Here is a 24085-nt window from a genome sequence, read left to right as displayed (position 1 = left end):
GTTAACTTTAAACCGGCTAAAGTTATACCAGCTATTTAAGTGGCCATTTACAATAGCCGGATATGAATTGAATATTCAGGGATCGCCAGTTATCCCTTACACGCTAACTGGAGATATTCAGCGGAGGATAATCGGCTATCCCCCACTGAATATCGCCGGATAGCCAGTTAAATGTCATTAACCGGCCAGGTGCCATTCGTAGCCGGTTAAATGGTTTTGTACATCATGGGGACTAAACTTTATCAACCCCTAATGGAGATGACAGGAAGTGAAACAACCAATTCAATGAATTTAAAAATGCAAAGCAACTTATTTCTTCATAACGGTAAGGTAAGAAATCTAACATGTAATAAATAAAATGCATAGAATTAAGTTAAACGGATGGGCCATTTGGCCCTTATCTGCCGTCATGTTTCTGTGTTTCCAACTGCAACTAAAACCCATAATAAACGAGGTCCCTGCAGCACAATACAAACCGTCCCTTAAAATGCAACAAGCTAATGGTGAATAATAATAATAATAATGGTTATTATAGCAGGTATGCAAGTGCTTTACAGAAACACATGGAGGGGCATAATTGAACGAAAACGCCTATCTCCATGGGCGTTTATCTCCGAGAACGGGTCCGTGAAGGGGTGGACCGAACTGTATTTTGGGAAAAAATAGACGCCCATGTTTTATTCAACAATGTGTGAGCTGGGCGTTTTTGTTTTTCAGCGATAATGGAAAATGAAAGCGCCCAGCTCAAAAACGAAAAAATCCAAGGCATTTGTTCGTGGGAGGGGCCAGGATTCGTAGTGCACTGGTCCCCCTCACATGCCAGGACATCAACCGGGCACCCTAGGAGACACTTTTACAAAAACAAAAAAAAAGGTAAAAGAGCTCCCAGGTGCATAGCACCCTTCCCTTGTGTGTTGAGCCCCCCAAATCCCCCTCACAACCCACTGCCCACAAGTCTACACCATTACTATAGCCCTAAGGGGTGAAGGGGGCACCTACATGTGGGTACAGTGGGTTTGGGGGGGTTGGACGACTAATAAGCATTAAGCAGCACAATTGTAACAGGTAGGGGGGATGGGCCTGGGTCCACCTGCCTGAAGTCCACTGCACCCCCTAACAACTCCTCCAGTGACCTGCATACTGCTGCCAGGGAGCTGGGTATGACATTTGAGGGTGAAAATAAAAAGTTGTGAAACATCATTTTTTTGTGGTGGGAGGGGGTTAGTGACCACTTGGGGAGTCAGGGGAGGTCATCCCCGATTCCCTCCAGTGGTCATCTGGTCATTTAGGGCACTTTTTGGGGCCTTATTCGTGAAAAAACAGGGTCCAGGAAAAGTGTCCTAAATTCTAGCTAAAAACGCATACTTTTTTCCCATTATCGGTGAAATGCGCCCATCTTTGTTCGGCAGATAGCCACGCCCCAGTTCCGCCTTCGCCACACCTCTGACACGCCCCCATCAACTTTGTCCGCATCCGCGACGGAGTGCAGTTGAAAACGTCCAAAAATCGGCTTTCGATTATACCGCTTTATTCATTTTTGTGAGATAAACGTCCATCTCCCGATTTAGGTCGGAACTTGGGCGTTTTTCTCGTTCGATTATAAGCAGGATAGTAGACTGTACCTGCGATATTTACTAACACAAAAACTAAATCAATCCTATTTTCAGATGACACTCTCCCACTAGATATCTTGCATCATCTCCAAAAAGACAACCCTTTCTTATCAATACTTTTGCAATTACACCCAGGCATAAACTTGAGGCACTCCATTGATAACTCTCCTTGGCTGGAACACCATCTATCGCTATCCTCTGGAGGCTATTCATGTGACCAGTTTCTAACCCCACTTACTATTTTTGAACCCAACTTTTCAATGTTTACTCAACTTATTTATGTATCTCTTTGTCTGGAACAAAACGTCAAAAGCTGAAATCAAAGTATTCCACTTCCAGCACTTGCCCCTTAACCAAATTCATTGGCTACCCATTCAAAGAAACATCGTAGTTCAGACCTGTTTGAGGTGATCTTCCTCTGGAAAAACCATGCTAACTTAGATTCTGCAAACTACTGAGATCAAGATAGTCCACTATCCTTTCCTTTAGTAATGGCTCTATGGCCCACCACCTCTGTGTTTCTGTACAGCATACTGGAAAAAATATAAAGCAATTTTTAAAAAGTTTCTCTTTATTGAACCATTTGATTGAGTTTGTGCTCTTGATTAAAGCAAATTTTTATACAAACAGGACAAAATGTTCAAAAACAAAAAAGTGAGACAGGGATCTTCTATCTGGCTCATAAACGATCACAATTCAGTTTATGAAAAAGGCAATGTAGTAATCACTGACTCTACCTCAGTTACAGAACCCTCTCAAAACCTTTTGACTTTTGAGTGACCTCTAATCTTGTTCTGAACTGCTTTCCTTTTGTCAAATCTATTCACTGACCTCCTTGTAGTTTAGAAAAGAAGACCTTCCAAGGCTAGACAAGGTATTTCTACATGGTTTCTGCAAAACGTTTAGGGGTTGCCCTTTACTGCAAACCAGTAGTTTGCTTCATGTTCCCTCCTCAAATCTATTAGCAGCTGGGATAAACCTGTCTTCCTCCAAAAACAAAATCCACTTATAATTAGGAAGAGAAAATGCTCAAACGTGTGGATACAGACTCTCCAAACAACCTAAAAAATATATAATTGATCTCCCCCACCCTTTGCTGTTCTTTCTTGCTCCTGTTTTATTTTTATGAAGTCCCCTCCTATCCTGGCCGCATATCAAAGGGCTCAGAGATTGTCCTTTTATGTAGATGACAGAACTACCAGAGGATTTGGCAGCCTTCCGCAGTTGTGCCGTAGATAGCTTGATATGTCATGGACTTACGGAAGCATCACATGACCCTAGTCTTGCGACACGTCTACTTTTTTAACAAATTATTTTTACTGTACTGTGTTTACCAGGTCCTATTTCAACGCATGTGCACTGACATGTTGCCCTGTGTGTGCTGAAGTGCTTTTCACATTGAGGCACACTTTGGCACACCTTGTAGTGTCATCCAACACTGTAGGGTAGGATAAAAGGAGCACTTCAGCTCTGGGATATGCAATGTCACTCATGAAGTCTTAGGCAAATGAGCAGCCTAGGAAGTTTAAGGAAATTGCTACCTTCCCCATTTAAAAATAAAATCAGCTTTGGATCTAGAGACCTTTGGAAATGATGTAGGGTGAAGTGAGCAGGGGGAAATGAATCTGCACAGCGCAACAAATACCATACGAGTCTAATCAACTGCAGCTTTTATTCTGGCAGTACTAATGCAACACCAGACCTCACTTTTCTGTAAAGTACTAAATCCGTGCGGAATCACTTCCAAGAGATCCATACCACCAGATTCGCTCATTGTATTCCTGTTACTACCTGAAGCCTGAAAGTAAAGGGTATAGGAAATAATTTACCTGCTCGATTATTTAAGCAGCTTACCAACAAATTACTGATGTATCTAATACATGCACAAATGATTGTCTTCCTTTAGACTCTGAGAAAAACAAAGTTTTTAAAAGTTATAAAATATTATTTCCTGATGAAAGAAGCAATCAAATCTAGTTATGAAGTAGCACATGCAACAGAATGCAGGGTAGCTTCACATCCAGATGACACAGTATGCACTGACAATGATAAGATTTTATTTTGACACGTTTAGGAACCTGGATTCCAAACCTGTCCTGGGGCACTCCCAGTCAGGTTTTCTATAGTGAATATGCATGAGATAGATGTGAACGCTCTTCCCCACCCTCTTCCCCTATTAAAGTTTGGAAGGGGTGTCTAACCTTGGCCCTCGCCAGGTCGGGTATTCAGGATTTCCCCAATGAATATGCATTAATTATCACAAAAAATCATTACTCAACAATTCAAATAAAAATCAGAAAATACACAATTGTTAAAAACATCCTTGGTATCCAACGCTAACAGACTTAATCAAATGCTCCCTATAATAACTTCCCATGGAACCTAGACCAAATCTTTTTGACCACAAAAACAACTATGCAAATATATTTGTCTTTAGGTTGTCCACCCTTGTAGTCCTAAACGAACCTTCTCTTGTAGGTAATAGAACTGTAAACGATTTGTCAAATAATGTCTTCAGTGATAAGAACATAAGAGTAGCCATACTGGGTCAGACTAATGGTCAATTTAGCCCAGTATCCTGCTTACCAAACAGTGGCCAAACCAGGTCACAAGTACCTGGCAGAAACACAATTAGCAGCAACATTCCATGCTACCAATCCCAGGGCAAGCAGTTGCTTCCCCATGCCTGTCTCAATAGCAGACTAGAAACTTTTTCTCCAAGAATTTGTCCAAACCTTTTTTAAACCCAGATATGCTAACCCCTGTTACATCTGGAAAAGAGTTCCAGAGCTTTTAAAACATGCCTTCAAAGAAATGAAGCAAATTGGTGAGTCAAGACTTCCCTCGGCGGAACCCATGCTGATTCTGTCCCATTAAACCATGTTTGTCTATGTGTTCTGTAATTTTATTCTTTATAATAGTTTTTACTATTTCGCCTGGCACCGACATCAAGCTTACAGGATCATCACTAGAACCCTTTTTAAAATTCGGCGTCACATTGGCCACCCTCCAATCTTCAGGTACTATGGAAAAGTTTAACAACAAGTTACATATTATTAACAGCTGATCATCAATTAGATGCTTGAGTTCTTTGAGTACTCTTGGATGTATGTCATCCGGTCCAGGTGATTTACTACTCTATAATTTGTTGATAATAATCCCTTTAGGGTAAAGTGCAAAGAATTGGATCTGTTACCACAATCTAATTCTGAGTGCCGACTGTCAAGGGACTTGCAATCTCCTTACTTAATGGAACAGATGAGACACTCAGCTGCTGTTTGATACAATCCGCTGGACTTAGTCTCTACATGAATTAACATTTTCCCTAACTCAGCATCTTCAGGAGACTAACCCCCTGTTTACTAAAGCTTAGCTCGAGTTATCTGCAGCAGGGCCCATTTTATTCCTATGGGCCCTATTGCAGGTAACTCGAGCTAAGCTTTAGTAAACAACCCCCTAAACCTTGCGTACTGCGTTCAATTCTGGTTGCCATATCTCAAAAAAGACATAGTAGAACTAGAAAAGCTTCAAAGAAGAATGACCAAAATTATAAAGAGGATGGAACTCCTCTCATGTGAGAAAGGCAAAAGAAGTCAGAGCTCTTCAGCTTGGAGAACAGACGTCTGAGGGGAGATATGATTGAGGTCTACAAAATCCTGAGTGGTGTAAAACGGGTAAAAGTGAATCAATTTTTTATTCATTCAAAAAGTACAAAGACTAGGGGACATTCAATGAAGTTACATGAAAATACTATCAAAACAAATAGGATAAAATGTTTTTTTCACTCAAAAAATAGTTAAGCTCTGGAACTCATTGCCAGAGGATTTGGTAACAGCAGTTAACTACTACTACTACTACTATTTAGCATTTCTATAGCGCTACAAGGCGTATGCAGCGCTGCACAAACATAGAAGAAAGACAGTCCATGCTCAAAGAGCTTACAATCTAACAGACAAAAAATAAAATAAGCAAATCAAATCAATTAATGTGTACAGGAAGGAGGAGAGGAGGGTAACTTATCTGGGTTTAAAAAAGGTTTGGACAAGCTCCTGGAGGAAAATCCATAGTCTGCTATTGAGATAGACATAAGAAAGCCACTGTTTTTCCTGGGATTCGTAGCATGGAATACTGTTACTATTTGGGATTCTGCCAGGTACTTGTAACCTGAATTGGACACTTTTGGAAACAAAATATTGGGCTAGATGGACCACTGGTCTGACCTAGTATGGCTATTCTTATGTTCTTATGACCCATTTTGAAGAACTTCATGTGATAATGTTACAATTTAATGCTGGATGTGGTAAGAGATTGGAAGCCAATGTTATTTGAATAGTAGCAGAGAACCTAAATGGTTCAAAAAAGAGCAGATTTAGTAGACAGCTAAGAAAGAAAATCAAACCATAGAGGCTACCTGGGTATGAAATGCCAGTTGAAAGTCAAGAAAAAAAACTCTCACATACTTAAAGGAATCTACAAGAGTCAATAGGGTGCCTTGCATTTTAGGAGTCTGGAACAGGCACAGTGGCCATCCAGTAAGCCAACAGTCAAGTGATTTTGAGGGATTAAGAAGATGGATGTATCTGTAAAGGAGTGATGAGAGATCTGGGGAATGGAGTTCATGTCGCGAGATAAGATTATCATTGGCATAGAAATACACCGAGATCAAATATTCCTAAATCAAGGTGGCAAAGGGGTTGAGGAAGATGCTGAAGAGGAGGGGTGATAGTACTGAGCCCTCAGGTATGCCGCACAGAAGAGAGGAAGCTGCACAGCTGGAGGAAGGTAACGATACAGTAAAGGTACGATCAGTGAGACAGGAATTGAACCACTGAAGGACTGACCCCCTTAAGGCCTATGGTATGAAATCTGGGCAAAAAGGGAGCAGTCAAAAGCAGTGATGAGATCAAGGGCCACATCTCACCTGTCAAAGTCAGCATGGAGTTCATTCAAAAGAGAAGTAATCAGTGTTTCAGTACAATGTTGTGGCCTAAAGCTAGACTGGCGGGGATGGAATATATTATATTGGTGGCTTCCACATACTGGAGAAGCTGGGAGAACACAATTTTCTCAAGTAATATTCATAAAAATGGAGAGATTAGAGATAGGCCTATAATTGGAAAGTTAGGTTGTATCAATATTAGCTTTCTTTGGAATTGGGTGAACAACAATGGATTGCCATGCAGGTGGAACAATGCCCATATATAGGTAATTAGAGACCATTAAAAAGGAAAATTATTTGCAAGCTGTTATGACTGGGGTCAGAACCCCTCTCAAACTTACCTCTTTCCTGGGGGTCAGCTTCTTAGCTGGCTTCTGTTTCTTTTCTCTGTCCTTTCTGAGCTGGCTCTGTCTCTCTGTGCTGGCAGCTTCCAGCAGCATGGCTCTAATTGTTTCACTATACTGCACCTGTGTGTGTGGACTGAGTTAGCTCTACCTCTCTTTGGGGGTACTGGCTTCAAGTACTTCACGGTTTTGCACTGGTGTGGGTTGGGCCTCTCTGGGTCAGTGTGCTGTTGCCTGGGGCTAGGGAGTGTGACATCATCAGGGTGGGCCTTGATAAGGAAGTGGTGTTGTTTCCTTCAGAGCCTTGGCAACAGTGGTGTTTGCTTTAGGTAGGGTGGTGCAGTGTGCACTTCTGACTTTGTGTCTAGTTTCCCTGCTTGCTTTTGCTAAGAGCCAGGTTAGTGTTAGTGCAGTGTGCACTGGTGACTGTGTGTTTAGCTTTCCTGCTTTTCCCTTATGGTTCCCCTGCTTTTCCCTCTTGGTTTTGGAAGCATTGCTGTGTGTAGGGCTTTGGAAGCTCTATTGTTGATAGAAGTACTTCAGGGTTTGGTGTTGTTAGGAACACTGCAGAGTTTGCTGATAGAAGTACTTCTGGGTTTGTGCTATTGGGAGCATTGCAGTCTTTGCTGTTGGTGTTTGGTGATTTAGAATCACTTTTGGCTTATGTGTTAGCTTCCCTGCTTTTTCCTTGTGGCTCCCCTGTCTTCCCTTTTAGTGCTAGGAGCTCTTCTGGTTGCTTGCCAGAGTAGTGCTTAGGAAGCACCTTGTTAGTTTTGTTTCTAGCTTGCTAGAGCAGTGCTTAGGTAGCTTGTTAGTTTTGTGTTTAGCTTGTTAGTGTAGAGCTCTGCTTGTAGCTTGGTGCTTAGTAGCACCTGTGTTAGCTTTGTGTTTAGTTCCCTGCTCTGTTAGTTTAGGGCTTAGGAAGTCCCTTTCTTGAGCAGGGCTTAGGAGCTCCTGTTTAGTATAGGGCTTAGGAAGTCCTTTTGTCAGTTTACTGTTAGGAACACTCCTGTTGGTTTAGGGCTTGGGAGCACGTAGATCAGTTTAGGTTTAGGAGCACTTCTGTTTCCAGTCCTGGTCCCTGTGTCATCCGGTATCCAGTAAGTCCTGCCGGCTACTCGAACCCAGGAGCTCAACTCCTGGGGGGCTTAGTAGCTAAGAGCAGGTGAAGCTGTGTGGACCAGTCCGGTGTGTTCCAGTCCTGTGTTCTCCAGTCCAGGGGATTCCAGTCCAGTGTTCCAGTCTGGGGGGTTCCAGTCCTGTGTCCTCCAGTCCGGGGAATTCCAGTCCAGTGTTCCAGTCCGTGTGTTCCGGCTCGCTGGGCGGTGCCTGCAGTCCCTGCCGGTGTCGGTGTGCTTGTCCAGCGTTGGTTGGTGGGTTTTGCCTGCTGCTGTCGCTCCTCGTCAGCAGCTCAATGGCTCACGTTTGCTCCAGAGCCCAGCCCCGCAGGCTCTGAACCTGAGAACCTGACACAATCAGGGTGACAGGATAGAATCCAGGGAACAAGTACCTTGCCTAAAGGAGGAAACAAGTTTAGTGAAGGAAGTCAATGACCATGATGAAGAAATGATGGAACCAGAATTAGGGGACATGAGATCATACATTTCTAGAAGAAGGAAAGAATGTAGAAAGAAGAGTGAGTTTGGATGAAAAATAATCAGAGAAATTAAAGACTGACAGACCTGGATGAATAACATCTTTGGGGCCAATAGAGGAGAACCTGGAAATTACAACAAAGAGCTTTTTTGGATGACTAGCAGATTGATTGATTAGCCTGGTGTAATTTAGACGACTAAGATCCCTCAGTTGGGAATGGTAGAAATGGTGAAGATCATTGAAAACAGCGAGACTATCGGCAGTCTTTCAGAAGGTGTAAGGGGCCCTGATACCAAGACTTCTAATTATAGTGAGATATGTGTGTACAAAGGGGAGCAATTTCTTCAAATGCCACTATAAAGGTTGAATTCATAAAAATACACTAAAAAATGTAAATACAGCAGAACACAAAATCAGGGAGGTGATAGGTCCTTACTTCAACTCATCAGGTTTAGTTTGGGTGCTAAAAAGTGTACATTATAGCCACAACTCAAACACCAGAAAATAGGTCAAGAGGCCTGAAGTTGTGAACTAGGCCCACAGAAATCGGCCTGTGTGGTGTGACACACATACCTATGATCCCTCGTGACAAGCTTGCTGCCAAGCTTATAGAAAGAGCTGACATAAAGAAAGAGCTGTTTACAGAACAATGTGGTTTAGCTGTTGCAACTTTGAGTGGGCTAACTGTGCAAACAGGTGTTAGAAAGCAGAACTCACATCCCACCTAAATTACATGCTCCAACGAGGTCTCTTCCTGGAGGAAAATGGCAATATTCTCCTCATCCCGATACCAAAAGACGCTACGAAAAAAAGTTAATGAAATCACTGACTACCGACCAGTAGCATCCATACCAATGTCAATCAAACTGATGGAAAGCACGGTGACCAAACAATTGACAGAGTACATAGACAAATTCTCAATATTACACAAATACAGTCAGGTTTCTGTCCCTCACACAGCACAGAAACAATACTACTCACTCTCCTAGCCAAATTCAAACAGGAAATAGCAACTGGTAACAACATCCTCCTCCTTCAATTTGACATGTCCAGTGCATTCAACATGGTAAACCACAATATATTACTAAGATTACTCGACAAGTTCGTGATTGGCGGCAACATACTCAGCTGGATCAAGGGATTCCTAACCACAAGAACATACCAAGTAAAATCAAAATCAAGCATATCACCACCGTGGAAAGCAGACCGCGGAGTACCACAAGGATCACCACTGTCGCCGATTCTCTTCAACCTAATGATGACCCCACTAGCCAAAACCCTATCCAACCAAAGCCTTAATCCTTTCATCTATGCAGACGATGTCACTATATACATCCCCTACAGACCTCACTGAAAGAAATCACCAACAAAATCAAGATCGGCCTGAACACTATGGACTCTTGGGCAAATGCATTCCAACTAAATCTCAACAAAGAAAAAACACACTCTCTCATCCCAGCACAACAAGGACAACCCCACAACTATCAACACTCCAGATCACACCCTCCCTGTCTTAGACAGCCTGAAAATCCTCGGTGTAATAATAGACTGCAACTTAACACTAGAGAGCCAAGCAAAATCCACAACAAAGAAAATGTTCTTCTCAATTTGGAAACTAAAACGTGTGAAGCAATTCTTCCCGAGGGAAATATTTCATAACCTGATTCAATCAATGGTACTAAGCCAGGTAGACTACTGCAATGGAATCTATGTGGGATGCAAAGAACAAATCTTGAGGAAACTTCAAACCGCTCAAAACACGGCGGCAAGACTTATCTTCGAAAAAACACGATATGAAAGCGCAACACCCCTCCGCGAAAAATTACACTGGCTCCCTATCAAAGAACGTATCGCCTTCAAAATTTGCATTATGGTTCATAAAATCATCTAATGAGAAGCACCGGGATATATGACAGACTTGATCAACCTACCCACCAGAAACACTTCCACAACATCACGAACTTACCTAAATCTGCACTACCCTAGCTGCAAAGGACTAAAATACAAAACAATCTACGCATCCAGTTTTTCCTACATCAGCACGCAACTGTGGAACGCACTACCAAAAGCCGTGAAAACCACGATTGACCACCTACAGAAAAACACTAAAAACTCACCTGTTTAAAAAGGCATACCCTTCCGAGCCAACTTAAATGCCTGATCTACGCGATACAACAACACTAAAGTTCGTAATGCTCACTAAACAACTATACCAATGCATGATTCCTTCATGTGGTCCTCCCACATGAATCTTTCTTATCACAATCATAACCTTGTATTTGTTTACTCCAGAGACCACATACACCTCTCTGGTACTATGTAAGCCACATTGAGCCTGCAAATAAGTGGGAAAATGTGGGGTACAAATGTAACAAATAAATAAATTTGGGAGGAGAAAGGCTTTGCTTATCATGATGACTTGAATATAATTGGTCACTATGACTAGGCTTAATACATGTAACCAGATAGATAATAAGAGGGTATAAAACTGACAGCCTGTGGATGATGTTTTGGAGAACTTAGTGTCTGTGCTGCTCTTTTGTATCATGACTAGTCTCCCATATGAGAACCACTTGATTTATTTGTATTCTTGCTTGGTAAGTAAATAAAAGCTGACTTCTCATATACGTAAGCCTTCTATGTCTTTACTCTCCTCACTTAGTGGGTGTGTGGAACATTCTAGTAATCTGGGGAGGGTAAAAGAATAAACAAAAGTTAACCAGCTGTGCTGATATTCAGCACTAACCGGTTAACCTTTTAGTGGTCAAAGATAGGCCTGCTATTTAAGCGGCCTATTTTGACCACTTAACATAGCCGATTATGCGCTAAATATCTACGCCTGACTATGTCGCGCAATACAGCCAGTTAGAAGCTATTCAGCGGGCGATAACAGGTTATCTTCCACTAAATATCCATGGTTAGATGCTTAAATGTTATTTAACCACCCAGGAGCTGCTCCTAGCTGGTTAAATAGCTTTGAATATCAGGGGAAGTGTGATTATGAATTAAGCACCATATGAGTTTGTAAGTAAAAACTGAAAGCTGTATTCTTTTCACTTGGTATTACTGAGAATATGAGCGTCAGAGAATCTTGTGTGTCATGAGATTTGCTGTAACAGATTTCACAATAATAAAGCTTCATCAGAATCATCATGCACCCACTGGATATTTATTAGGATTTATTTATTTATTAGGATTTATTTACTGCCTTTTTGAAGGAATTCACTCAAGGCGGTGTACAGTAAGAATAGATCAAACATGAGCAATAGGCAATTAGAGCAGTAAAAATATTCGAACAACAATGCAAAGTATGGCATGGAGGGGCATAATCGAACGTGGACGACCATCTCTAAGGGCGTCCATCTCTAAGGACGTTCCGGCGATGGGGCAAGGAAACCCATATTATCGAAACAAGATGGACGTCCATCTTTCGTTTTGATGGTCGGGGACGCATAAATCTCAACATTTAGGTCGACCTTAGAGATGGTCGACCTAAATGTTGAGATGGTCGACCTTAGAGATGGTCGTCCCCGGTTTTCGGCCATAATGGAAACTGAGGACGCCCATCTCAAAAACGACCAAATCCAAGCCCTTTGGTCGTGGGAGGAGCCAGCATTCGTAGTGCACTGGTCCTCCTCACATGCCAGGACACCAACCGGGCACCCTAGGGGGCACTGCAGTGGACTTCACAAATTGCTCCCAGGTGCACAGCTCCCTTACCTTGGGTGCTGAGCCCCACAACCCCCCCCCCCCAAACCCACTACCCACAACTGTACAACACTACCATAGCCCCTAGGGATGAAGGGGGGCACCTACTTGTGGGTATAGTGGGTTTTGGAGGGCTCACATTTACCACCACAAGTGTAACAGGTGGGGGTGGGGAATGAGCCTGGGTCCGCCTGTCTGAAGTGTACTGCACCCACTAAAAACTGCTCCAGGGACCTGCAAACTGCTGTGATGGAGCTGGGTATGACATTTGAGGCTGGCATAGAGGCTGGAAAAAATGTTTTTTTTAATTTTTTTATTTAGGGTGGGAGTGGGTTGGTGACCACTGGGGGAATAAGGGGAGATCATCCTCGATTCCCTCCGGTGGTCATCTGGTCAGTTCAGGCACCTTTTCGAGGCTTGGTCGTGAAAAAAAGGGACCAGGTAAAGTTGACCAAATGCTCATGAGGGACGCCCTTCTTTTTTCCATTATTGGCCGAGGACACCCATCTCTTAACCACGCCCCGTCCCGCCTTGGGTACACTGCCGACATGGCCCTGTGAACTTTGGTCGTCCCCACGACAGAAAGCAGTTGAGGACGCAAAAAATCGGTTTTTGATTATGCCGATTTGGGCGACCTTGGGAGAAGGACGCCCATCTCCCGATTTGTGTCGGAAGATGGGTGTCCTTCCCTTTCGAAAATAAGCTTGATGGAATACTACTTGGAATGACAACACAATACGTACTACAACATTATAACTGGTAGTGAAGGGTAAGGCAAAGTTGTAACATATAGATGAGTAAGAAAGTAGGAAGAATTAGAAAGTAAGGTGATTGATTTGAAGAAAGTTACACGTGAGGTCAGAGAGATGGTTAAATATCTCAGCTAGGGTAGGAGTGGATAAACATGTCCAGCTGCAGTATGTGCAGCCCGAGTCAATCCTTGTGTTTTTTAAGTGAGACTAACAAGTTAGTTACTTCTTCCATTAAAGGCTTGGTTGAAGAGCCAAGCTTTCACCTGTTTCCTGAAGTAGGGGTAGCCTTGTGTTAAGCGGAGCCTTTCAGGCAATGCATTCCAGAGTGTGGGGGCTACTCCTGAGAAGGCTCGCTTGCGGGTATCACATTGTGTAATGTCTTTTGGAGAGGGTGTAGTTAGTGAAAGTCCTTGGGAGGACCTTAGTGTCCTTGGCGGTGTGTGGAGGATCATCCTATTCTTCAGATACTCGGGGCCATTTCCTTTCAGGGCCTTGAAGATCAGACATAGAGTTTTAAATTAAGCCCTGTATTGTACTGGTAGCCAATGAAGTTTTTGCAAAAATGGTGTGATGTGGTCACGTCACTTTTAACCTTCTGTGAGTCTTGCTGCTGCATTCTGAATCAACTGGAGCTGGTGCAGGCTCTTTGTAGTCAGACCATTGTATAGTGCATTGCAGTAATCCAGTCTTGATGATACCATGGCATGCACAACTGGGATAAGATTTACCTTCTCAAGGAGAGAGGCAGTGTAGCTGTCACAAATAATAGAAGCAGCTCTAGAAGGTTGCTTGGATTTGGGGAATCAGAGTAAGTGCTGAATCTAACTGTATTCCAAGGTTCCTGACTTGTGATTTGAAGGTGAGTTCATACTTCCCAAAAGGGATTTTGATGTCAGGTATGTATCCACTTGTGTTAGGGACCCAGAGAAGCTCGGTTTTACTTGGGTTCAGGCAAAGTTTGTTGTGTTTAGCCCATTCTTGAATTGATGTTAGACAAGTGATCAGTTTATTCAAGGCTGAAGGTAAGTCAGGTTCAATGGGTACGAGCAGCTGCACATCATCCACACAGATGTAGAACTGAGTGTCCATTGACCGAATCAGCTCAGCCAGTGGCTTGAGGTAGATATTGAACAGAATAGGTGACAGTATCGATCCTAGTATATACCTTCCTACCATCCTGCTGCTGTGTGACTCACGGATGGACAAGTGAACCATTTGCCACACGGCCATTTCTGGAGGGAGCACTTACCGCCACCCATTGAGGTGGCAGTAAGGGCTCCTGCGTTAACCCGGCAGTAACTGATTAACACTGGGTAAACACCAGCACTACAAAAATTAAAATATTTTTGTAGCGCAGGAAATAGTGTGTGCTGGGGATGGGAACTACCACCAGGCTGCTGCGGTAGCAAGGCAGTAGTTCTGGATTAGCCAGCGGTAAGCCCACATTGGGCTTATCGTTGCTTCGTAAAAGACCCCCTATGTTCCTAAGTATGGGTGAAAATAAAGCACAGATTTAGGAGAATAACTTAGGAGCATAAATTTAGGAGCTCAGCATTTTCTGAATATTGGGCCCACAATATTTAGTAATAGCAATTAAATTGCAAAGACTGGACATAGGGGTAAATTCTATATAAGTAGCGCCTAAAAATGAGCGCCGATAATGTGTCACACTTAGTGTGATTCTAAAAGAGTATGGGTCTTTTATAGAACTGCGCTTAGAACTAAGTTCTAAGCTGCACCTAACTGTAGGCACCTACAATTAGGCCTGCTATAGGCCTGTATCAATGTTGTAAGGTCTCCACCACCGGGAGACTCTTGAGTCCCTCGGCCCTTTAGCTGAGCTGTGTGCTGTAACCCGCTGCTAAAGAGCACACGGCAATCCACGAGGTCAGATCATTATACTTTATTGTAATCCCTTTGTGTCAACTGCTCCTCCAAAGGTAGTTCCCACCACAGCATTTCTCAAGAAGCATAGCAGTTCAACGGCATAGTATTCAAAACAAAACACAAAAAAACCCCCAAAAGGTTCCAAAATCTCAACAGTTCATATAAAAAGGTATGCAAAGCAATTCTTCAAACAAAGTAGCTCAAAAACGGCTCAAATTCCCAGCAGTTCATGTATAGTAGGTATGCAAACTAATTCTCCAAACACGGTAACTCCAGAAAGGGTTCAAACCCTCCCCAGCAGTTCATGTCAGCAGTTAGGCAAAACAATTCCCCAAACACAGCAGTTCAGAAAGGGTTCAAACTCCCAGCAGTACATGTATAGCAATTATGCAAAGTAATTCTCCAAACACGGTAGGTTAAAAGGGGTTCAAACTCCCCAGCAGTTCATGTAAGCAGTTATGCAAGACAATTCCCCAAACACAGCAGTTCAGAAAAGGTTCAAACTCCCAGCAGTTCATGTATAGCAGTTATGCCCAAAACCACCACTCCTCCTCTCTCCCTTTCAAAAGAAATCAACCTATGGAGAGTGGCAAGGGTCCCTTCCCAACCAGGCCAGCATTATACCCTGACCATCACCCGCATGACCCTTCCATGGTAAACCTGTTATCTCAGCTCCCCTCGTGGGATAGCCACCTTTTCCCTTCATCTACCAGGCTCTCCTCCCGAGCACCCCTCTCCTGTTTCACCTCCTTTCCTTCCAGTTTAGTCACAGCAGCAATCTCCATCGGCCCCTCTTGCTCTAGTTCATCCCCCTCTCCTTCCCCTTGCCAGTCCATAGGTTCCTCCCCATACCCATTGCTCAGCTGCTCTCCATTTGCTTGATTGGGCAGGTTCAGAACTCCTTCCCTCATCCTGGCTCTCTGGGACAGGTTTTTCCAACTCCCTTCTCTTGCCCTTCTCCTGACCTCCTCTGGGGGCTGTTGGGGATTGAAGTCCCTGTTTCTACCATGGGACATACTCAGGGGCTGCTGGGAATTGTAGTCTTTTCCTTTTCTCCAATTCCCCAGGGGAAAAGACTCCTTCCTTTCTCTACCCAGTCTCCCTCCCTCCCTCTCGAGCCTCCTTGTTCCTCCATTCTCCCTCTCACTCTCATATTCCTCAAAACGTGCATAAAATCTGAAAACGTCCCCAGGAACAACCCTAACCATGCCCCCAAATTGTTATGCATTATAGAATCGGATATGCGTCTAAATCCTAATTATTGCTAATCAGTTCTTATAACTGATTGATTGTTATCACCCAATTATCAGAGCTGCTTGTTGTTCAATAAATTTGTGCATACTCTTTATAGAATCATGCTAAGCGTGTCTTTAGTCGGCGTTGATTTTTCGGATGCAATATATAGAATTTGCCCATAGTGCATAACGTTTCATAAAAATGCATAAGTTGCAAAGAAGCTGAAGTATATCTAATAAAATGCATGGCAAAGAAGGAGTCCTCTACTTTCCTTTAAGTGTTAATTGCTTCTTCCTATCATCCTCAGCAAGAAAGAACTGCCTAGTTTAAAATGTTTCCTTTCCTTTTAATGCTGTTGTATGATATAAAATGTCTATAGGATTATTTATGAGTGGAATATTGTGGCTGCTGTTGTAGTTTAGCTATTTCAGCTCGATTTATTTCCAGACAAATGTGCTGATTTATTTGTCTCCACTAGAGACATGAACAACTGGAATTTCGAGTCTCTTCTGTTATATATAAAAGGAAGACTCCTCCACCTGTCTCACTGAGCAGCTGGGCCACTTAATGGACATCTTTTGCTACTGTGCACTTCACTGTGTCACCAAAAGATATAGAGAGATACTTCAAGTCCTCAAACATACAATTTCTCTATAGCAGCATCTATAGCAGGGCTTCCCAAGCCTGTCCTGGGACCACCTAAAAACATAGAAACATGACGGCACATAAAGGCCAAATGGCCCATCCAGTCTGCCCTTCCTCAGTAACCCTGTGCCCATCCTACGTAACCACCAACTTTTCTTTTTCCTAAGGGATCCCACGTACTTGTTCCATGCTTTCTTAAATCCTGACACCGTCCACGTCTCCTTGACCTCCACCGGAAGGCCATTCCACACATCCACCACCCTTTCCGAGAACTAATACTTTCTTAGATTCCTCCTAAGCCTGTTTCCTCTTAACTTCATCGTATGTCCCCTCATTCCAGAGTTTCCCTTCATTTGAAAAAGGCTCAGAACGAGGTAGTTCTGAACCCAGTCTGCAGGATACACCCAGCCAGTCAAGTTTCCAGATAAAATATGCCCACACTGGAGCCCTGACATGTACAGATCTGCCTCATGTATATTCACTCAAAACCGGCACTCAATATTCACTTGAATTATGTGGGAGACGCCAAACAATACTAAATCTCTTCACTACCACTTCTTTGTATTGTCTAACTTATAAATACACTGTATTCAGTGCATTCATTCAGCATACTTACATATCAAACAGCAAACTGCGTCTTTAATCTTTGTTTTCGGTGACCTCGGCGGTGACTCTTGCCTATGAAACTCTTTAGCAAGATAAATGGCACACACCTCTTCATCGGTTCACCTGATTGCAACAACTTATATATAATCCTTATTGTAATTTAAAGTGGTATTTATTCAATACGGTCTAGGGGCACTGCATCAGACATGCATGTTTCGCATCCCTGGGCTGTCTCAAGGACTGTCCCCTAAAGCCGTGACTAGCGCCAGCTCAGCATATGTTTCCTACGCTGGGAAATACAAAATATTTTCCAGTGCGGGACTAGTGTGCGCTGAGCAGGAAGCTACCATAGGATGACTCAGCGAGTCCCGTGGTAGTGCCCTTTTAGAATGCAGTAGGCCCACATTAGGTCTATCGTGCCTCAGTAAAAGGGCCCCATACTGTTTCAAGACTCTGTGCTTTGAATTTGTTGACACTCCTAATTTTCTAGGAATACAAAACATACAGCCCCCACAAGCCCAGAGAACTCTATGGCATGATCACAAACTGTATGAAATAAGAACAGTCACTGACGCCAGGCCCAATTCTTCATGTGGATTTTTCTGCCTCTAGGGACAGTTCCATAACTCCTGTGACGAGGGCTTGATGTCCTGAGAAACTGTGAGGTTCAGTATTTCTTTTCACAGAAGTTTATTGAAAACAAGGCCTACACAGAATGCATACTTGGTAGCTTTTTGTTATAATTTAACAAAAGAATAACTGCATTTTACCATGTCTGTTAACAACCACTATAAATTCTGCTTATTGTAATTTTTTGTTTTGCCAAAAGGGGCCTTTGAGTCTTTAATCAATAATTCACAACAGGGGATGATATATCATGAGACATTGTCTTGTTTCACTCAGCAGAAATGTGGCATTCCATAATTATACTATGCTTTGGCATGAATAACTGCAATTATAAACAGAAATTTAAACAATTTTAAAGATATAAAACCATTTTAAGATGTAGAAACTAAACATTTCCATAGTGTGTTCATGTATTACGGCAAAATAGCTCCAAAGTGTAAGAACAGAGATATATGGTGAAGAACCGGCCTTTCATCCTTGGCCATTGCCATTGGACATTCTCTCTTAGTGTTCACTGAATATGTGAATGGAGAGCTCCACAAATCAACAGCAAATTGTTAAGTAAAGGAAATATTTCATTCACAGCATTATAATACTGCCATATGTTTTGTTCTGTTGCATACTGAAAACCCTTAAATTGTGTTTTACAATATCAATGTGCATAGCTTCTTTAAGATTTAACCTATGATGACAGCACAATAAGCTCTGCCACAATTTTAGGTAATAAAAACTGGTTGGCCACTTAACAGGAATTTATGCATTGGCTGGTCAATGTCCAAATCCCTTATTTTTGTATACTTTAGTGAAATTTAAGGTAACAGCAATGTACCTAGAGCACACAATCAATTCTACCGTCAATCTTCTCTTGTAAACAGCCTCTTCCACACCAACCTAAAGTAAAGGCCTAGTTCACTTTTTCAGCACACTAACAGGGTTTTACATGCAAAATATACTTCAGCATGTGTAAAAACCTCTTAATGGATAATCACAACATTTCTGACAAACGTTTCAGTCAAAACACTAAAGTTGTCGAGTACCCAAGTGTAATTGCTGAAACATTAGCTCATTTCAATCAGTGGACTGTCTACTGACACTAGGGCACAAGCAGGATGGCCACAATCTCTATGGGGTCCTTTTACTAAGGTACGCCGAAAAATGGCCTGCGCTGGTGTAGACACGTGTATTGGACATGTGCAGGTCCATTTTTCAGCGCACCTGCTAACAAAGGTCTTTTTTTGGGGGGGGGGGGGGGGGGGGGGACGAAAATGGACGTGCAGCAAAATGAAAAATTAGTGCTTGTTCATTTGGGCCTGAGACTTTACCGCCACCCATTGACAGCAGTAAGGTCTCACACGTTAACCGGGCGGTAATCGTCAGCATGCGTACATTGTTGATTGCTGCCCACCGCGCACTGGGAAATTTTCCAATGTGCATAGCGCATGCACATAAATGAAATTACCACCTGGGCCACACAGTAGCCGGGCGATAGTTCAAAACTGACATGCGTAAAGTGTTCTTGCTTTGTCATATAAAATGCTTACAATCATAAGTAGTCCATCAGGTACGAGTTCACTTGGGGTGGGGTGGGGCTAAACAGAAACAACCCTCATCAACAGATCAACATTTCATATGCTACTTATAGAAATATGCTAGCAGACACCACACTCACCAAACAGGAATTCTAAACTTCTTAAGTAGTTTACTCCACTTATATCACGTGAGAAATATTCCGTGGTGCTATGTTCTGAAAGAATGAATAACTCTCTTGCTTAGAATGTCTGATGCCATGTGCATTTAGTAATCCTATAGAAATAACAAGTAGCAGCACAAGACTAGTCATTCCCTTACAATGTTAATCACATCATAGAGTGCTTCCCACTTGTAATGAAATGCAGACATGAAGTAATTCAACGCCTTTTGTTTTTTCTTCCTATCTGATTAATATGGCGCCTTCTATTACAATCCCATTGCATATTTTAAAAAGAAAGCGCATGAAGACCTTTCACGCAGGCACATACTGCTTGCAAAGAGGGACTTGTATACAGCAGAAAGTCATAATTAACCAATCAGATTGGCTAAATCAAGCATTTAGTTATGCTTTGAATTGGCAGTCCTGCAGGATTATTACATGACATGAATGGATTCTGCTGCACTTTTCCCAAGTAATGAACATATTCAGCTTTCACTGTTGTGCCTCACAATGCATGCATTTAACATTGTTTAATATACACCTGCTGCATCCTCTTATTTTCACACAATAATGGCAGCACTGTTTTCCCACTCAGAATTTAACAGAACACCAAAAACCTCAGCACTGATCCTTGCCAATGATTTTACACTGATGTAAGCATCGGTTCTCAAGTAGTTCAATTCAAAATCTATTGGAAACTACACTCCACTTTACTGCGGATGACCCGCTAGACAAAGACTTTGAGGCAGTGAGGAAGGAGAAAAAGTCCGGAGCTGTACTGGTGACGGGACTGGGGGGGGGGGGGGGGGGGGGGGGGGTGAGAGAAACTGGGACGTGGATGCTGAGCGAAGCACAGACTACTGCAGAAGGGCCATCCACCTGTCATCTGACCATCCACCTGTACACACGTATGTGTCAATGCATGTGTAGCTAGGCAAGCATACAGGGATTTTAAACCAGGATATTCAATGCCGGGCTGTTTCTAGTGAAATGGTTTCATTTTTGACCATGGCAACTTAACCAGTTAAGCCAATAATCAGCACTACCTGCTTAAGTGCTTAGTGATTTAAGATAGGCTGCATAAACAGCAGGTTTATTTTAAACGCCATAGCTGGTTTGGCGCTGAATATCCGCACCTAATCGGCTATGTCACACAATATAGCCGGTTAGCGGTTAGGCGCTAAAATGCACAGTTAGGTGCTAAAATGCTATTTAACCAACCAGAAGTTGTTCCTGGCTAGTTAAATAGTTTTGAATATCTGCCCTATGCTTATAAATTTAGGCCTGCCATTCACTGGCCTAGTTTTATGAGCCCAGTGCTTAAAATCAGTGCTAAGCTACTAGTTTGTTTTCCCTGCCCTAAATCCACCCCTGTTGCCAACCGCTTTTTATGCTCCTAAATATAAGAGTTTAATGTAATTCTGAGTTTAAATGTAGGCATGTAAATTTTCAAAGAGGCCAAATTAGAGCCTAACTTCCAAAGTTAGGAGCATAAATCCTTTGAATAGCCGACCTCTTGACAACACTGATTAGAATTTATCATCATTTTATTAGGTGTGACTACTACTGAAAAGGTGGGAGCTGGGGATGTGACTATATACTACCTTGGACTGAACAGAACTAACACGCCATGCACTTTATCCATTTGTACTGCACAGGTACATCCACTAGCTCTGAATTTCTCATCCAGTGTGCCTTTAGACCTTACCAGTCGTGCCGTGGCAAAAAGTCACCACCTGATACTCAGGTCCAGACCAGCATCTGGCTTTGTAATGGCTCAGGGGGCTCCTTTCTGAGCACATATGTAATCCCACTCTCTTTCATATGTAACTCACCCTGAGCTACAACTGAAAAGGTGTGAACTAAGTCAAAATACAGTACAGTCTCGATTATTCGACCTTTGCTAATCCGACCATCCGGCACATCTGACAGACCCCCTGGTGACATCACTGCGTCACTGTTAAGAAGCACACGGCTTCTCTTTCCGTTTTCCGGAGTAGCACAGAGGGAAGTTTTGCTCCTGGGAATTTGTTTCAGAGCCAGAATCTCCACAACAGCTTTGTTGTGGCCTGGGACCCTGTCTTTGTTTTCCCTTATTATCTGACTTTTCACTTATCCGACAACCGTTGGTCCCATTTACGATGAAGAATCGAGAAATAAACAGAGCATGAGCCCCAAAGTGAGAGATTAGTAGACAGCATCTAGACCAGTGTTTCCCAAGTACCCCTTGCCAGTCAGGTTTTCAGGATATCCACAATGAATATGCATGAAAGAGATTTGCATATAATGGAAGCAGTGTATGCAAATCAAGTTCATGCATATTTGCTGTGAATATCCTGAAAACCTGACTGTCAAGAGGTACTCCAGGACTGGACTTGGGGAAACACTGATCTAGACCACAGACAGCCAGGCCCAGGTCTGTGCAACACACACTGCATGCAACACCTTCTTTACATCCCTCTCCTTCGCTGAATCCCTCCTGCCTCTGGTACAGCTATCAGTGTTTTCCTAGCTTTTCTTTTGGCCCTGTAAGTCTACTCTCAAGTCTATACCACCTGCTTCACACAGTGGCTAGTGTGCCACATGTACTTTGAGCTTCAAAAGGTTGGAAAACACTGTGCTAGAGGCTATATTGTGCTCTTTTGATAGTGATTTGCACAGTGTCTAAAAGGAAGCACAAAATTATTTCCGTTCCTGCATTGCTTGAAACCCCAGGAACCGCTGTTAATGTTAACCTGGAGAGGAGACTAGGGTCTTACAAACAGTTTTCGGTCTTGTTACTCCCTTACTAAACGGAACACTTAACTTGAACGTCACATATGGTGAGCATATAAGCCTTGGGCCAGGTCCTGGGAGACCATTTGCCATGATACAATTCAAAGTAAACTTTATTAATATATTACACATAATTACAAAGAGGAAATTCCAAGGTAGGTTAACCAGCTTGGACAGCTTTTTTGGAATAGAAAATAATTTGCAATGTTCCCATACTGTAATAAAGAAGCAAAAAATACTTTAATGAGCCCCAAGGGTCACATGTTTTTATTATAATTCAAACATTCACTTTCTATAAAAGATCAGGTATTTTTAAAACAACATTCCAGTAAAATTAAGTATCCAGTGCTGCATCTAGCAGCTGGGTAATCCTTGTCAGACTGTCCTACTAAACCCAACAGGACTGACCAGTTTATTAAGCATACTGGTCACTAAAATGCCACTGGCTGTAAGAACAGGAAGATAATCCGCTAGGGAAAAAGCAAGTACGTCACCTGGCAGAGCTGACCACTTCCTTTTAGCTTATATGTTGCATCTTAGGAAATCTCATGGCTCAAATGTGTTATTAAAACAAAGCAAGGAAAACACATTTTATGTTTAACTCAAAGCTTTTGGATTTGGGAAGTCCATCCTACCTAAAATGACTGCCCTGGTGATCTAGTGGTGGCCTCTTCAGGGGCAGGAATGAACCACACTTGTTCCTGCCCCATTCTGCTCATGTGGCAGCCTTGCAAGACTGCCATGGGAGGTTCTGGCAGCTATTTTGCAATTGCAACCAACATGGAAAGGAGTGAGTCCTCTTTCCATGCCATTTCCAATCAGAAAATGGTTGCTGGGACCTCCCAGGGCAATCTCGTGAGGCTGTCACAGGAACTGTTACTACTACTACTTATTAGCAGCCATTTGGATTGGAGCAGTGAATGAGGCAAGAACGAGTGGGGTCTGTTCCTACCCCTAAAGAGGCCACTAGACCACCAGTGCCACTTTGAGAGAGCAGTTGCATGGGGCAAGAAGGCAAGAATGAGTGGGGTTTGTTTCTGTACCCAGAGAGGCCACTAAACCACCAGGGTTACATTAAGGTATGGGTGGTCAGGTGGAAAGGGGGAGCAGGAGAGAAGTCGCTTGGGAGGGGGCTTTTATGGTCAGGGGAAGGACTGGAGAGCAGTTTCATTTCCGGCTTTGGTTTCTATGGAAACCAAGCAGCCCATTTCAGTCACAGATTCAGTTTCGGCAGAAACCAAAGAACCTGGGATCAGTCGGGCTCCACCTTCAGGTCAGCCCATGCAGCCAATAGAGGACAGAGATGCTGGTTAACCTGTGTAGCTCAAGAAGGTAGTCTCAAGACTTCAGCGAGTGACGGGGACAGAGCTACTGTCAGCAAAGGAGAGAGCTGAGATGTGAGCCTAGGACTAAAGGTGAAAGAGGTTCAGCCTTAAGCAGATGGGAGAAAGAAAGAGAAAGTTGGGAAGATTAAGAGGGAGATGAAAGAGGGGGAGGATCAAGTCATGTGATGTGGGCAAAGGTGAGCTGCACAGAGATCTGAATCTGGGAAGAGGTCTGAGCCTTGGGGGTGGGGAGTAGCCAGAAGGGGAGTAATTAGTGTGGTAAACTGGGAACAGTGACCTTGGGGGGGGGGGGCAGGAGCAAGCTAAAGGATCAATTTCAAC

At 43.0% G+C, this 24085-nt stretch overlaps 1 protein-coding gene across 2 annotated transcripts in view; it reads right to left on the bottom strand.

The window, feature by feature from the left end:
* The window catches only part of FGFRL1 (fibroblast growth factor receptor like 1), a 481514-nt gene that overhangs the window by 238628 nt on the left and 218801 nt on the right, over nt 1-24085 (bottom strand). The gene's annotated exons all lie outside the window — the stretch shown is intronic.

The sequence above is a fragment of the Microcaecilia unicolor genome, chromosome 2, assembly GCF_901765095.1.
Source record: "Microcaecilia unicolor chromosome 2, aMicUni1.1, whole genome shotgun sequence".
In the NCBI taxonomy this organism is placed as follows: Eukaryota; Metazoa; Chordata; class Amphibia; order Gymnophiona; family Siphonopidae; genus Microcaecilia; species Microcaecilia unicolor.
The sequence above is the reverse complement of the archived record's forward strand: the minus strand, read 5'-3'. Positions and strand labels throughout refer to the sequence as shown.